The 16,844-nt window shown below is 36.0% G+C and overlaps 1 protein-coding gene across 2 annotated transcripts in view; it reads left to right on the forward strand.

The window, feature by feature from the left end:
- LOC149555994 (uncharacterized) overlaps positions 1-16,844 on the forward strand; it is a 72,146-nt gene that overhangs the window by 46,592 nt on the left and 8,710 nt on the right. The window lies entirely within an intron of this gene.

Consider the following 16,844-nt stretch of genomic DNA (forward strand, 5'->3'; position numbering starts at 1 on the left):
GAAGATGTAAGGAAAACGATAACGCAGTATGAAGAAAGGTTGTGTCAAATACGATCCATGATATGTTATTAATTGGTCGGCCTTGGCTCTTCAGCTACCTATAGTTATCAAGAAGGCCATTTGAATGCATCCAAATTCGAAATATAAAAGAAAAAAATAAAGAGGGAAAGAGAATAAGGAGTTGAAGAGTTTTAATTTTATTTTATTGTTATTATGTGCTCTTATATACGTTCATTTGTATGGATTGGTGAAATGACATCATTAGATTATAAAGTTATAATTTATTGGTGTCACTTCATTTATATATATATGTTCATATTTTAAGGGTGTATAATAATGATTAAATAAGAGATTTCAATAATAAATCTCTTAAGGTATGAATTTTATATTTTTAATTTAGATAAATTAAGTTTTATTATATTGTTCTCTTAATAGCTCATGCGATCCTATAATGCAATCTGTGGTCAAGTCTTCCTATCCTTTCCAAAGTAGTCTTAGGTCATACCTGTCGATCCTGATGACTGGACCAATTGACCATCCCCTTCCGATGATCTTGTTTAGGAATGCTTCCCCTCTCTTCAGTCTTCTTCCTGCAATCACCCAAGCAAAACATTCTCGCCAAGACATTAATTCAAAAATATATTGATCGTTAATTCCAATCAAACCATTGACAGTTATAGGTTGCTTGATTATTTTCATCAACGTCTATAATAACTAACTCATTTCACATGATCATGAAAGAAATAGTTCATTAATAGTTGATACAATGTATATAATTGACTAAATTGTTTCACATGATCAGGAAAAGAAATACTTTGTTGAACCAACAATTATGATCAAATTAAAAATTAGGGCAAAATTTGGGATGTAACAGTTGTCCTCATCTTAGAGGGTATAATGATAGTACTCCTGTACGAACTATCACTCTTTGACAGAGATTCAAAAAGAATGCACAATCATACTCGATGTACTTTCGTGAACCTATTATTTCAAATTGCATGATGACTCCTTACATCAATATTGGAGGACAAAAGAATTAAATACATAGACTGTGAATCATTCCACTCTCTGGAATTAAAGAAAGACATTCATGCCTTCTTTGATAGGTAATCAGATGATTCTAAAGTTCGATTTTATGGAAGGAAGACATGGAGAGAGAATCAGAGATAAATCGTGACCTTCAGAAGGTATAGCTTGATTTGAGCATATATGCAAACAATCGATGATGAAAATATCAGCACTCCTATGCACAAAAGATCAGTAAGCATTTGTCCTGAATAGGGACGTTGGATGTCCCAGTCACAATCCGACTCTCTCAACCAAATAGCTTGCATATGCACTTGCTTGGGAAAGAACATAACTATGGGCAACAAGAATGAACTACGACAATGAGTAGAGGTAAAGATCTTGAACTCCCATCCAAAAAGGGAAAGAATAATATGCGACTAGGTCATGGATTCATTTGCAGAGCCATAAGTGATTTGAAAAACATTGCTATTGAACCCTCTCATTGGTAAATAAGTTCCCTTGAATGTAGAGCTAGCTAAGGTATGCAATAACCATGGTAAAAGTCTCATCGAACCCATAAATTACCTCAGGCTTCAATAAAGAGAAACAAGAAAGGAGTGGTGAAGGAGTTATAAAAGAAGACAAACAGCCATCGGCTATTTACTTGCAGCAATCTATAAAGAAAATAAAAAAAAGGTCATCGACAATATTTAAAATGATCATCTCGAGCTTATAAGGCCCGATGGGAAATAATATAGAATATGAAGGTGGCCATACATGAAATAATGTTAAACCATAGCCAAGGTGAAAGAAATAATACTATTGTCTTAATATATAACATCATGGTATCTATAGATACCTATATTTGCATGTATGTATACACGTGTAGATGCGTAAACCCCAACCATATATTTCTTATGTATACGCCAAGAATCAAGTATGCGTATACATCCTTATATATAAAATTGGTTTACGTATATACACATACATGTATGTACATGTATAGATATTTAGGTATCATGATGTCGATATGCCAGGACATGCTTATACACTAGGAGGCTCCAACCAACAACATAAATACAAAGGTCCCAACTTGTTCAAATTTTAATTCATGTTTAGTGATTTCTTTTATTATTAAGTGATATATATAATTTAATTGATTAGCTCATGGTCGTCCAATGTACGCTTTTGCTTTTCTAGCCATTTTCCCCTTAGCCATAGTGGTTCACAACTCATACCTATTTGCCCAATGATGGTGGTGCCCTGGTGCCCAATTCTTTTCTGACAATGCTTCCACCTCTTTGACGTGCTCCCTACATGAAAATTCTCCATAGTTAAATCATATTCTTCAATATAATAATAATTACCATAACAAGTCATTAATTATGAACAATCATAATGGCTAACCGCCTTTCCACTTTCCATGAATTCATGATGAATAACCAACTTTCCAAAATAGCATTAAAATATCATCATAGCGGTTAGCTAGCATGCCAATCTTCATATGAATTATAACGATTAACCAACTTACCATTTCACATGATTGTAACTAATTTTACTTGTCAACAAACTTCACATAAAACCTCAACGGTTATATGAACATTTCAAATGGAGCCAAATTTGGGATGTAGCAGCATCCATTTCCGAATTGCAAGATATGTTTCCTTTTTAAGAATCATTTATTATTTTCTAGTCACCATTATTAGCTTGATTGTGCTGAAACAATTATCATGATGCATAACGAAATGATGGGGGTTGTCACTAGATATTCCAGTCACCCTTGATAAAGAAGAAGAAGCACTTGAGGGGATAGTGAGCACTCTTTGTGGGCCATGGATTCGTACACCTACCTGTGGCAGACCCTCAGGCTCAACTTCCACATCCGCTAGTTCTAGTAGACGACATAACTCTTTTATTGATTGGTTATTTTGTACATATAAACACACTTGGAGCACAAACATCAGTGGAGGGTAAGGGATGGAACCGTGATGTGCATCGGCAACTTGACATTCAATGTGCCTATTTTTGGTTTTTTAACAACCTCCCCTTTAATGTTGCAGCAAGTCCACATTTTCTGAATTTTGTGACTAAATGTACGGTAGCGGGAAAGGGCTACAAGCCACCTACTTCTGCAGGCTTGAGTGGGAGATTAGTTTACTTGTTTCAAACTTTAATACTTTTATAGTTTTACAATTTACTTATTTTTGTTGAATGTAATTTTTTTTAATCAAAGTTGTTTACTTAATGCCATTTTTTATTTTGTGCTTGTAGATTGCTGAAAGATATTGTTTCTAGGGCTAAAGATATGGTTGAAGAGCAAAAATTACAATGGAAAGAGTATGGATGGATGAATGGAAGAAACTGTACCATCATCAACTTTTTGGTTTCTTGCAAGAATTGAGGAGTCTTTCTTAAATCCTTGGATCCCTTGGACAAGGTAAAGATGGTTGAGACTTTGTCTCTAATCCTAGAGAGTGTTTTGATGGAGATTGGGGCTGAAAATGTGGTGCAAATCATAACCGACAATGCAGCGGCATATGTGGCAGCGGGTAGGATCACACAAGAAAAGCATAGTAGACTCTTTTGGTCTCCTTGTCAGTGCATGTTATTGACCTTCTTTTGGAAGATCTAGGGAAATTGGATTGGGAGAAACCGGTTGTGTATGATGCAAGGAAGATAACAAAACATATCTACAATCACCCTTGGGTCCTTCGTCTGATGAGAGACTTCACCAAAGACAAGGAGTCGACTAGACCAATGGTCACAAGACTTCCAACGATTTTATTTAACGTTGCAAAGTGTTCTTCGTATGAATCCTTTGAGGCAGAGGTTTGTGTGTCTAAAAATGGCTAGAGTCAAGTTATTCAAAAAAGCCTGATGGAAAGAGTTTTGCAAGCATTGTCTTTGACACCCACTTTTTTGATCAAGCTATAGAAATTGTGGAGGTAACTTGTAAACTTCAAAAGTTGAATATTTAATTTTTTTGTACTTATTGATCAAGTCTTTCATTAATAATTTATAACCCTACTCTCTGATTAATAATTGTTTTCTATGTTTCAATTGTAGGTGGTGAAGCCCTTGGTTAGAGTTCTCCGCTTGGTAGATAGGGAACAAACCCCAATGGGGTCCCTTTATGAGGCCATGGATAGGGCCAAAGAGGCCTTAAGAAATAAATACAAGGGGGATAGCATATTCAGCCCATATGGGATATTATTGATAGGAGGTGCCGCAATCAACTCCCACCAACTCATTCATGCAACGGGTTATTTCCTCAACCTTTGTTACTTCTTCTCTCCATCATATGTGGATCCCAATGGAAAGGTCACGGAGGGCTTCAATGAATGCATGTGAAGGATGGTACCTAACATTGTGGTGAGAGATCTCATTGTGGTTGAGATGGAAGTGTATCAAAATGCAATGGGCAAACTATTCTTCTCTCTTGTTCAAAGAGAGGTGGACACACTCAAACCCTAGGTACAATATTTGGAATTTAGAGTCTTTCACATGCATGATATATAGATAAATACTAAGCTACAAAAGTTTGTTCTCACCTTTCTTTCTAACTCTTTAATATTTATCTTGCAGATGCTTGGTGGCAAAATTGGGGTGGAAATGTCCCAAATCTGCAAAAACTTGCTCTTCGCGTCTTATCTTAGCCATGTAGCTCATCCAATTATGAGCATTATTGGAGCTTATTCAAATCCATTCACACAAAGAAGAGGAACAAGTCGGCGCAAAAATGCCTAAATGACCTTGTCTTTGTACAATGTAACCTTAAGTTGCGCATAAGAAAGGTAGAGTCATCACCAGTTGAGCCACTTGCTCTAGATCACATAGATCCTTTTGGTGATTGGTGTTGAAGATTATAGCTGCGACAGAGATCTTTATCTTTGGAAAAATGGGCGTTATTACCGTTATTGTCATCTTCAGTTGAAAAAGGTCACTTAAGTTTAATTTGTAATATTAAATGTATATGACATGTGTCATTCACATGCATTGAGGCATGAATATTCGAAGAATTATAATTAATTATAGGAGTTATGGGAATCTTAAGAGACCTTCGGTTATAATGTGAAGAGGCTCTCCCATTGTTATATATTTGCATCAAGCAAAGAATATTGTACACTTGAACTTTCATTATTAATAAAGATATATTTGTATCGTGTGGTTGAGTTTTTCCCTTCATTCTTGAAGGGTTTTCCGAGGATATTTTTGGTGTCTTTGATTCAATTTTATATCTTTCTTATTGCTGGTTATCTTCATTGATTTCTAGTCTCTAGTTTTAACAATTGGATACCACAGGACCAACCTCCATTGTTCACAAAGGATGACATATATGATTTGGAGAGGCAGGCTATGGAGGAGGGTTTTGCAGCGGGACTGGACGACATTCAGAAGGAGGGCAATGAGAGTGAGGAAATTGACAATTAGTACAGTGACAGTGAGGATTTAGGGGATGAGGAGTCACTGCTAGGGCCAACACTATGTCCACCACATAAAACTGCTATGGCTAGAGCCGCTAGACCCCCTCCCTCTCCCATAGTTTTGACTAGAACTACTCAAAGAGAGAAGAAGATGTAGACTAGTTTCATATTGTACTTGACATTTGTATTTGCTTATCTTTTTACAAAGACACTTTGGTATTTGTAGTTTTCTTTAGAGTTCAGTGTCTTTGACTAGATTGGCGTTCCACATAAGGATGCGATTTTCTTACTTATTGCATTTACATATATCTAGATCAGCTTTTTGGTTTGTTTACTCATTTACTAATTCATTACATGCATCTACTTATTGAATTTTGTAAAAAAAAAATTGCATTTTTAACTAAATTTAAATCATTTTTAAAATTTCCCATATTTTCCCAAGAAGTTGGCTATTTCTCTCTAATATTTGCTGAGAAAACTTCTTTTGTGTCATGTCCCCTTTTCAAATAATTAAAAAAAAAGAAAATCTTTGCTAAGGCAGGCAGGCCCAAGAAAGTGAAGTTTCGGAAAAAGGGAGTTAATCTTTGGAAACCGTTGGACTAATAAATGATAATTATTATTAAAATATGTTTCATTAACCTCTCTTGGACGTGAGTTACAGTTATGCCCTTTTTAAAGAGGTTTGGAGGCATTTTGGAGGGAGTCCAGACTTGATTTTCGCTCATTCTTTGTTATTCTTCAGAGGCTGCCAAACCTGTGGAGAAGGAGACCCAAGAACGGGAGTTTGCAGGTTTCCAGGGAGACCCAAGAACGGGAGTTTGCAGGTTTCTAGGAAGGCTAAGGACGGGAGTTTGAAGCCATTCCATGTGCATGCTCATACAGAGTTTGCCTTTGTGCTGAACAGTGCAGATTTGTGAGTTTTCGGGTGTATTTTTGTAAGAGTTTGGTGTTTCCGGTTGAGTATTTCATATCAGTTTTGGTTGCTGCTGTATTTTAGACTTTAAGCTATTAAAATAGAGCTGAATATATATATTGGGACGTGATTAAACTTCTGAGATAGATTATTAGTGTTCTTGTGGTGTTTCCGGGCATATTTTGTGCTATTTCGGGAGCTCGATGAGCATAGTTTTGGTCCTACATTTTTGAGCTGTTGTGTAAAGGCTATACGGATCTGGAAATGTCAATTTGTAGGCTGTTATGCTGCTGAAAGTTCTGTAAAAATTTCCATTTTCAGATTCATTAATAATTTGTGAAGTTGTGAAGCTTTTAGCACTATTTTCAACATACCCGATTTGGGGTTTCTTGAGGAATTTGGTGGATCTTTGGGATATTAGCTGTTTGATTTTAAAGATCTGATTAGAGGTTGAAAATATCATGAAAAATCAGAAAAGGGACATTGCATTTTGCTTTGCCCATAACTAGCAGAGAATTAGATTTTGAACTACGGTTTCAAGAAAAATAGTCTATTTTTAATTTATTTTTGTCTTGTATTTCAGTATTTTGAGCTTGCACACACTCTTTAAACATGAACAAAAGCAGCTATAGTGGTGGTAATGATGCAAAATGACAAGGGGAAGAAGTTGCAATTCGGGGTGGTACTGGAAGTGTTGGGGGTGAAGCAAAACATGAACCTAACAAATTCAAAATCTAGTCAACTGTTTTAAAAATGTTTGCACAATGCCCTTTTAATCCATAATGAATGAACAAAAGAAAGATTTTAGTAACATCCATGAGGCTAAAGTAGCTTGTGGGAACTGCTAACTAGCACACTCCCCAAGATTAGGGTGCTAAGAACCTTAATCAAGTTGTAACCTCTTCTTCAAATCTGCTCTTTGACAAAGGATTTTAATGACCAAATTTGTTGTTCCATCTAGCTCTTTCTCTTCAAATAAAGAACTTAAACTGATTGTCTTTTAAATATCTACATATTCAAAATGGATGTCATTGTATATTGGACATTCCATAATTAAATGACATTTTGTCTCTACCGAATCTGCATTGCAGAATAGGCATATTCTTTTTTTCCCAAAAAAACTTGTATTTTGCTTTGTTCATTCAATAGATGTCAAAAAGAAAAATTCGGGTGGAAGTAGGATGTATATGTCATATATGCGAAAGTGAAATTTGAGGGAGCTACACAAGGGTGTGCTCTCATTTCTTGAGTGTTTCGGCCAATGGAGTTAAATATTGTAAAACTATAAAGGAGGATGCAAAGTTAGAGTGTTATAGAATACACAAGGAGGCTGAAAAGATGTCTAAAGGTCTGCCCTTTACAATGCCTCAGCCTTCAGAACTATCTACTTGTCACCCTTTGTCTTCTAGTAGTAGTGCAATTCATAGTGCGGAGGCCAAAGAAACATGAAAAAGGAAAGAGGAAGGCTATTGATAATGGGTGGCCAGGGTTAGTTTTGAATTTGTTCAATGTGCCTACACAAAAATTGATAGAGATTTACTTTGCTAATTTCTTTTATGCCCATGCCATCTCATTTCGTGCAATCAGTTCTCCTTACTTCAAAAAAATGATCAAAGATGTTCTAATGTTGGTCTCTCTTTTGTACCCCTTGGAGATCATAAATTACACACTACCCTCCTTGACAAAGCATATTTGAAGGTGAGTTTGGTGATGGAGGACATGAGGTGTACTTGGATTATGATAGGTTGTTCCATTGTGATGGATGGGTGGATATTAGTCATCAGTCACTCATCAACATCATGTTCACATGCATTATCCTCTCTTATTTTCTTAGGTACATTGATTGTTTAGAGGACACAAGGATGCAGATTTTAAGTTTAGCATTCTGAGAGAGGCCGTAGAGGAGGTTGGGCCCTCAAATATTTCTTAGGCGGTCACTAATTTAGCATGTGTGTGTAAATTGGCTGGTTTGATGGTGGAGGGTGCTTACAAGCACATCTTTTGGACGCCATGTTGTGCTCATGCATTAAACAATGAAGGACATGGGAAAATTGGATTTGGTAAAACTAAAAGAAGTGGTGACACAAGGTAGAAATATTCAAATGTTCAGTTGCAACCATTACACCTCATTTCCTCTCTTTAGGACATTTTCAAAGAAAGAAGTTTCAAACTTTTAGAAACAAAATATGTTGATTAACTACATTTTGTTAGAAAGGATGGTTGAAGTGCTTGATGATCTACAAATGATGTGGAATTGATGGCCCAATGCAAACACTCCTAGTTAACTACATGTTTTTAGGGAGTATGGTTGAAGTGATTGATGATTTACAAATGATGTTAGTACATTAAGAGTTGAGTTGATGGCCTAATGCAAACACTCTTGAAGGAAAAGCCATAGATCACAGGATTCTAGATGACAATTGTTGGTCCACTGCTAGGTAAGAAATTGTTGATTCTCAGATTTAATTGAAAATCATAAATTTCTTTCAATTTTCAGTCATTAATTTAAAATCTGATTTTGTTCTTATTCTTATTGTAGATTTGTTTTCTTCATCATCTTTCTTATTATAGATTTCGTAATATACGCTGATACAAACTCTCCGAGCCTTGTAGAAGGTATATGAGACTGTTGACAACATGATTTAGAAGATGAAGGAGATAATTTTGGTCAAGGACAATCAATTGCAGTTATATGATGTGTATTAAGCCAATCTTTCTGTGGAGGTAGAATGCCATGAACACTCCACTTCATATGGCAGCCTTTGCACTAAATCCAAAATGATATGACCCTAGGTTTGGTAGGTCTGCTCCTGGTGATGATATTGAGGTGAGATGTGGGTTTGTGAAAGCCCTTCAAAAGATTTATTAACCTGAGGACTTTGGTAGACTTCGTTGGCAATGGTTTGGCTTCACAAAACTTAATGGTTCAAACTTTAGCACAGTAGAGGCAAATATAGATAGAGCAATAGTGGCACAAAAAAATCCCATCGGATTGTGACAATGGCATAGGGTAGATGCACTAGAGTTGAGCACACTTGTCGTTGTCTCTCATAGTTTGCTAGTTCCTCTATTGCATAGTGGAATTGGTTTACACATGGCTTTATCCACTCTGTCAAGAGGAATAGGCTTATCTCTAAACAAGTGGAGATGTTAGTGGTTATGTTCAGTGCGCTGCTGCTTACAAATATTAAAATTCTAGAGTATTGATAGAATCTAGCTTTATGGTGGGATATTAATCCCAAGGACTTCACCTAGGTTGATGAGGATGACACACTGCAGGGATTGCGTGGCATTATGTTGGATAATGCAACCCTTGAGGCTCCGATTGACAGTATCAGTAACATGATATGGATCAAGATTCGAAACAGCAGCATACTTTGTTTCCACTTTGACTTTGAGTATTCTGACACTATATGATATATTGATGCAATGGTAAATGAATCTTGATATATGATATGATACTTCTCATTGTTTCAATTATTTATATCTATGAATGTCTAAAATTGAAAGTTGAACTCTCATTTAATTCATTTGATGCTTATGCTCTATCATGATTTGATGAATACTCTAGATTTATCAATGTTGTTACGTTGCTATGATGATAGTTCCAATCTTATATTATTTATAAATATATTTCGAATTATATATATACACATATTAGTCGTACCTTGCTCTAAGGAAAAAAATTCAGTCCCACAAACCTGTTCCTCATCCCTCTATCCCCTCTTCCTGAAAATCTGGGCTAACTTAGCTAAAAACCCCCAATAATGAATAGGCAAATTTTACTTTTACCTATATTACTAGGTCCATAGGGTTTATTCCCAAATCTGTGACCAGCTTGCACTGGGTTGAGATATGGTTTAAATATTGTTCAAGGTTCACAGGGTTGCAAGTATTCAAAACGTACGTAGCATCCAACACCATTAGCAATGCAAGGGCTTCTTCATTGAAGTCCACTCATATTTGTGATAGCTGTTTTTGATATGCCACTTGTATTTGCGCATGCTGTCCACTATTGCTTCAAATTTCTGATCTGTAATTCTTTTCTAGTATCTTCATGCAGAAACCACTTTGTTCAGGTCTCCATTGGTGATATGGCCCAAATATGTATGCTTCTTCCTTTCCCACCAATAATTCCTTTGGGACGTTGAACACGGATATGCAATTCATTGTCTTCAACTTCAATCTCACAGCAGATAAGATAAGATAATATTATTAATTTCTACGAAAAACCAACACGGTTTTAGGGGACTGAGCATACAAACAGAAGAGCTGGCCAAAGCAGAGGCACCAAATGGTGACTGAGAAGAAACAATCTCTAATCTTATATATATAAATATTCGGGACGAGGATGGTAGGGGATGGATAAATGAGTTTCTGGGAAAACAAATTCTTTTAAGAAGTTTGGGGATGACAAAGGGGATGGCTATATTAAAATATAAGGAAATTTGCATATATACATTACTTTCATATGAAAACAGGGATGCAGCATGACATTTAAACATCTTAGAACTTTAAGATACAGCATTTAAATACTCAATACTCAATATGCATGCATTGTTCGGAATTCATTGTCAGTAGTAACAAAAATAATAACCTGCATTCCAAATTGAAATACACCACTATCATTTAAGTTTGATAGAAATTATCTGTGCACACATTATAGTGTTACAATTGCTTTGGAAGATAATTATTCACACAGTAGTGCACGTTCATGAAATATTATTACTATGAAATACCAACATGAAATACCTTGGAAATTGTGTTGGATTTGATTGTTGCAGATTTGATATTGACTAGAGAAAAGACTGCTACAGACAGTGGATTGAGTAAATGTCTCCCAATGCTCTTCTAACTCCAGACCACATTCACCAATGATCTAAACTGGCTTTACACCCCTGCAACTACACTTCCAGCTTACTGTGAGTGGACTGATATTAATATGAGCAAGTCTGCGATACAGTTCCAATCATGATATAGGTCTGTTACAGAAAGATAGCACCTTGATGCAACCTCTAGTGCTAACCAAATCTTTGAAAAAAGACCCAAATCAACCCAAAATCAACCCAGCACTTATGCATTGCCACAAAATGACAAAAAGATGCAAGTTTCAGGTCTGCAATGCACTTTTTACTTTTCAGACCTTCCCAATACCTTGCAAACAGTCTGCTGTATGATCTTGAGCATCCAGCATGACTCTATAGTATTAACTCTTTTCTAACAATGGGCAAACATACAACTGCATACAGTTGTATATTTTATCATTGTTAGAAAAGAGGTATATTTGTATACTATTATCCTACAGCTGTATGTTTTCCTTCTATGGGTAGTAGTGACACCTTGGTTAAATTTACAATTAACTTTCTTGTTCTGCTACTATATGCAGTCCAAAAGAATTTATTTTAAATACTCAAAGAAATTCTTTCTTACTCTAAGTGAGTTTTTTTTTCAAATGGCTACCTGGCGGGGACGTGTGGCCATCCCGGAGACAAAGGGGATGTCCCAGACGTCCCCTAACTGTTCCATGGACAGCCGTATGTCCCTAGCACAAGGCAGTGCCATCCTCTAGTTTTCAGGACGTTTTCAAGAAATTCTCAGAATTCAAGTACAGTAGGCGGACATCATGTAGCTGTCCCCAAGTCCCAAAAATGTTTTCGGTATGAGGACGGGGGTTTTTAAGAGCAGGGAGTCATCCCTGGGTAGCTCTGTGTGTGTGCGCATAATTTTAATATGTTTTTGTACTTACAAACCCCAACCCCATTTAAAAAATTTGACATACCAGTGAACTAGTTCCTCACATCAATGTCAATGCCCAAAATAGTACCGGCATCTTAAACTTGTACCAATTAGGGCATATGTAAATAAATATACACGCTTGTCCTAAGATAATAGACAAATATTGCTATATGTATATATACATATATATATATAATATATAAATAATTATATTATCCATCCCTTTCTTTGGGCAAAAAATCTGTCTTGCAAACCCATTTCCTTGTCCCCTCCTCAGAAACCGGGAGCAATATAGTTAAAACCCCTAATAATTGAGTAAACAAAAAAATTACTTTAACCAATGAGGGTATATGTAAGAAAATATACATGCTTAGTCCTAAGATAATAGGCAAGTACCACTATCATTGAACACAGCCTCTTATTTTGGGGCAAATCAAAATTCCTTACTCAACCCTCTGAAGGGAATAATTTAAAGACAAACCCTCAATAGTGTTTGAAATTGTAGGGCAATGTTATGTATAGAACCCTTTTAGGGTATACTTAAAAGAGAAACCCCCAAATAGTGTTCAGAATTTTAGTTAAAAACAATTTTTTCAAAGTTTAAATTTGGTAGTTAGAAATTTCCATCCTCCTGTATGTTTATCTTCTTCTCCTAGATCTAAAAATGAACTGAAAAAAAGTAAAATTGTGCCTAAAATAAATTTCAGAACATTTATGAAAAAACTGCAATGGCATGACAAATGATTTAGTTGGTGATTACTTGGGTTAACTGTGAATTTTTTAATGCTACTATGGGATTAGAGCCTAAATTAAATTGTTTCCCAAATATTGCACTTACACAGAATCATTTAGTCTTGAAAAATGGGAACCCAAGCTACCTTGTCGAATCCCATTTGTAGCCTATATGTTGAATATATGGGGGTATGTGTTGGTAGGTTGGTGTCTTCGTCCCTTCTAGGTGAAGGTACCGTTCAGCATAGATCGATGGATTTGTGACATGTGCTTAACTGCCTCCTGTGGATTCTTGTTTCTGGTTGTTGTGATGTTCATTGATAGCTCGAGCTTTTGGTGTAACGGCAATGGTGATTCCAACAAGTGGTATCAGAGTGTTGGGTTATGGGTTCAAATCCCTTGGGTCACGTTGAGGGGGGGATTGTTGGGAGGTTGGTGCCTCCATCCCCTCCAGGTGAAGGTACCATTTAGCATAGACCAATGGATTTGTGACATGTGCTTAACCGCCTCCCATGGATCCTTGTCTCTAGCTACTATGATGTTTATTGACAACTTAAGCTTTTGGTGTAACGACAATGGTGATTCCATCAGCATGGATACCTTATTCAAAGGTTTCGAGTCAGTACTGGGCCATAGTTTTTGAATAACATGAGGGTTATGTTGGACAATATTGTTTTGATATCCTACGTAATCCATTAGTCGACAACTTTCCAATTGTATTAGGTTTGTTTTAAGATATCCAGTAAGTTGCAGTATTTTCTGTTATTGGGTCTATAGTTTAGGTTTTTTGCAGCGATGGTGTTATAGCTCTAGTTTTTCTTTGGCCATCATTGCCTACTACTTTTACTTGATCAACAATGATCATGAACTCCTTGAGAATGACCATTTTTGGTTTTTGTCCCCTAAGGAATCAGGGATCCATGTATCCTGTTTACTGGTACACACATATTGTCCATTATTCTTTTCTTTAACATAGAAATTTGGGCTCTCTAGAGTGACAGTGGTAAAGCCTACACTTTACTTCAGCTATGCTTTGTTTTTTTAAGATAGTCATATTTATCAAGTCAATAGTTTTGAGTTCCCAAAATGACAGTGTGTGCAAGTCTTATTGTCATGGGTATTAGTCATGGTTTGCATCAACTAATTCTTGGTGTCTTGGGATATGATTTTGAACTTCCTAAGGTAGCAATGGTAGAGTTCAATTTTTTTCTTGTTGGCCATGCCTACTATTTTCAGTTAAGTCATGTCTGTTTTGTCAGCAATTTTGAGTTCCTTGAAATGGCAATTGGTGTCGATTTCTGTAACAAGCTAAATATTCATACTAATTTCAATGAATTGAAAGCATCTAAAATTAACATTTCCTTTTAATATAACATGAAAGACAATTATAACTACCTACACATGTATATCATTTTCCTTTCCATTTTAACTTAAACAAGTAAAGAAAGTAACTGAACTAACTGCTTTAATCCAAGTAAAGAGAAATTAACCATATCATCTAACTATAATCATTAACTAGAACACAGGACATAAATATAAAATGAAGTAGCCGACTTTCAGATGATTACATAGAGACTTTGACTTTGAGTTGTACAAGCCTTGGTTATCGGAGGAGAGGAAAAGCATTGCCTTTGGGTTTAACCTCCCAATCGTGGACCTCTAGGTACCCTCACACAATCTCTATTGAGAAAGGCCCTCCCTACCCTAGGAATCAAGCTTTGGGCACCACTATTTAGCCACTGAGCATCTTGGTGTTAGAGCGTCGGCTATACAACCAACTAGGCTTAGGATACCTTCCATTCACCTTTCTGCCAGCTGCTAGCACTTTAACCTCTAGTGATCACAACGGCAAGGATGCTACTAACCTACCTTGGCCAAGAATTTGTGAGGGCACTATGTACCCGATCACCCACCGCTCGACTTGACAACAAGACTATATTGGGGACTGTCATGATTTGATACTAGTTTTTAATCAAATCACATTACTTGTTTAAGTTATTGATGGTTCTTTCATTTTATCATGTAGGAGTAACCATAGTTCAGTGATCTCTTTCTCACACTTTTCATCTCGACCATGTTGGTCTTCTTGGATGATTCATTAGGTGGATGTATGAAATAAATCTTCCCAACTAGCTTTGGCATTATAGAGGAATTTTGTGTTTAAAAAGTATTATATGCATAGCCAACCATATGCATTTTGGTGTTGGTATTACAAAAGGATGTTTGAAATGTTTAAGCATCCATATATATAGCCAGTGCATCGGCCATTCTGGCATTGGCAATATAGAGATGGTTTCCTTTAAATATCTAACCAATTATTTTTGCAGTCATTACATCCGCCATTTCTGGCTTTATCATTACACAATGGTATTGAAATTAGAACATTTACAAATCTTGATTTACATGGTGCAAATCTCTTATTGCAGGGAGTATATTTCAAATACCCCTATATAAGTTGCACACTCACTGGTTATGATTTTGAAAGAAACTTTCATTAGATGAGAGATGTTACAATTCGGGACATTCACAAAATGTATACATAAGGAGTGAACATCGATTCATTCATATTCATTAAAATAGCATTATAAGATCTTTCCAATGGCTTCTGCTAAGCCTCACAATTTGTTTGAAGCACATTTTCACATGAAAAGCAGAGGTAATAACATGGCTTGATTGTTGGTCGACTTGCATGATATGAATTGTACTTGATAATGCTCGGAATGCCTAATTCTGAAGGGTTATTATAGCTGCAATGATCGACTATGCACTGTAATATGAATATGATTGAGGCAACGCATATAGAGAGGTGTATCAAGGTTGTAGAAATAGTGAGAAGCAGAAAGAGAGCGAGAGAAAGTAGTGACTCTGTTTGTCGTGGTATGCTTTGCTAAGATGAGGAAATATTGTATGTGCTCAATTAGCTACCGCACAAAAGACTTAGCCTTCTCGGCCGCATGCTTAGTTAAGAGCAAGATTGTAAAGGTGGCAAGAGTTACAAGATACATAGCCATCGATTCAATGTGGAAAACAAAATAATATTTGATGTAGCCACCCAAAAAAAAAATTATAAGATCGATGAGAACATTATAGAAATATAGCCGCTCAAGAAGAAGGATTAACTATTGCCAAGGAATAATTTTAACTCATGTTAATACCCTAGTAAAATAATGTCATACAACACCTACCTATACTTGTGTATGTACACACACACACATATATGCGTGGTATTATAGCAAGGTATTAACGTATACGTCATATAAAGTGGACGTATACATAGGTCTAATTCACGCATACGCACACACACACACATACACACAAGTGTACATAGAAAATATGATATTATTGAACTAAGGCATGGCAATATCACATGCAGCTCTGAAATCATCAAAATCATAAGGTAACGTAATTTAATTAAATGCTTAGTGATCTTCTTTTGTTAATGCATTTATTGACCAATAGCTCATGGTAGTCCCTAGTATGCTCTTGCTTGCCTAGCTGTTTACCCCTTAGCCTTGGCGGTTATAACTTAGAACTCATACCTGTCGACTTATAGGTGAAGTGATGTCCCTTGCCCAATTCCTTTCTTGGCAATGCTTGCCCCCTTCAACATGCTCCTGCAATAAGAAATTCTCCATGATAATATCATATTCTTCAAATAATCATAATTTATTATACCAAGTTATTGATTATAAAAACATCATAACGGCTAACTACCATTTCACTTATGAATGAGTAGCCATCTTTCCAATATTTCTAAATAATAATATAACAACATCACAATGAATAACTAACATGTCATCTTCATATGAAATCCTAACGTTAAACCATCTTACTATTTCACATGATTATAACTAATTTTAATTGTCAGCTGACTTCACCTGAAACACAACGGTTTCTTAAGCAATTTAAAAATTAGGCAAAAATTGGGATGTACAGTTTCATATTCATGAGTGGTACTCATGTTTTGCATCAGTTAGAGTCTTCTTTAGGATAATGCAATTATGATGCTTCTGTATTGGCATACCTCAACT

Source organism: Cupressus sempervirens, chromosome 5, assembly GCF_028749045.1.
Source record: "Cupressus sempervirens isolate cs-2001-9-10 chromosome 5, ASM2874904v1, whole genome shotgun sequence".
In the NCBI taxonomy this organism is placed as follows: Eukaryota; Viridiplantae; Streptophyta; class Pinopsida; order Cupressales; family Cupressaceae; genus Cupressus; species Cupressus sempervirens.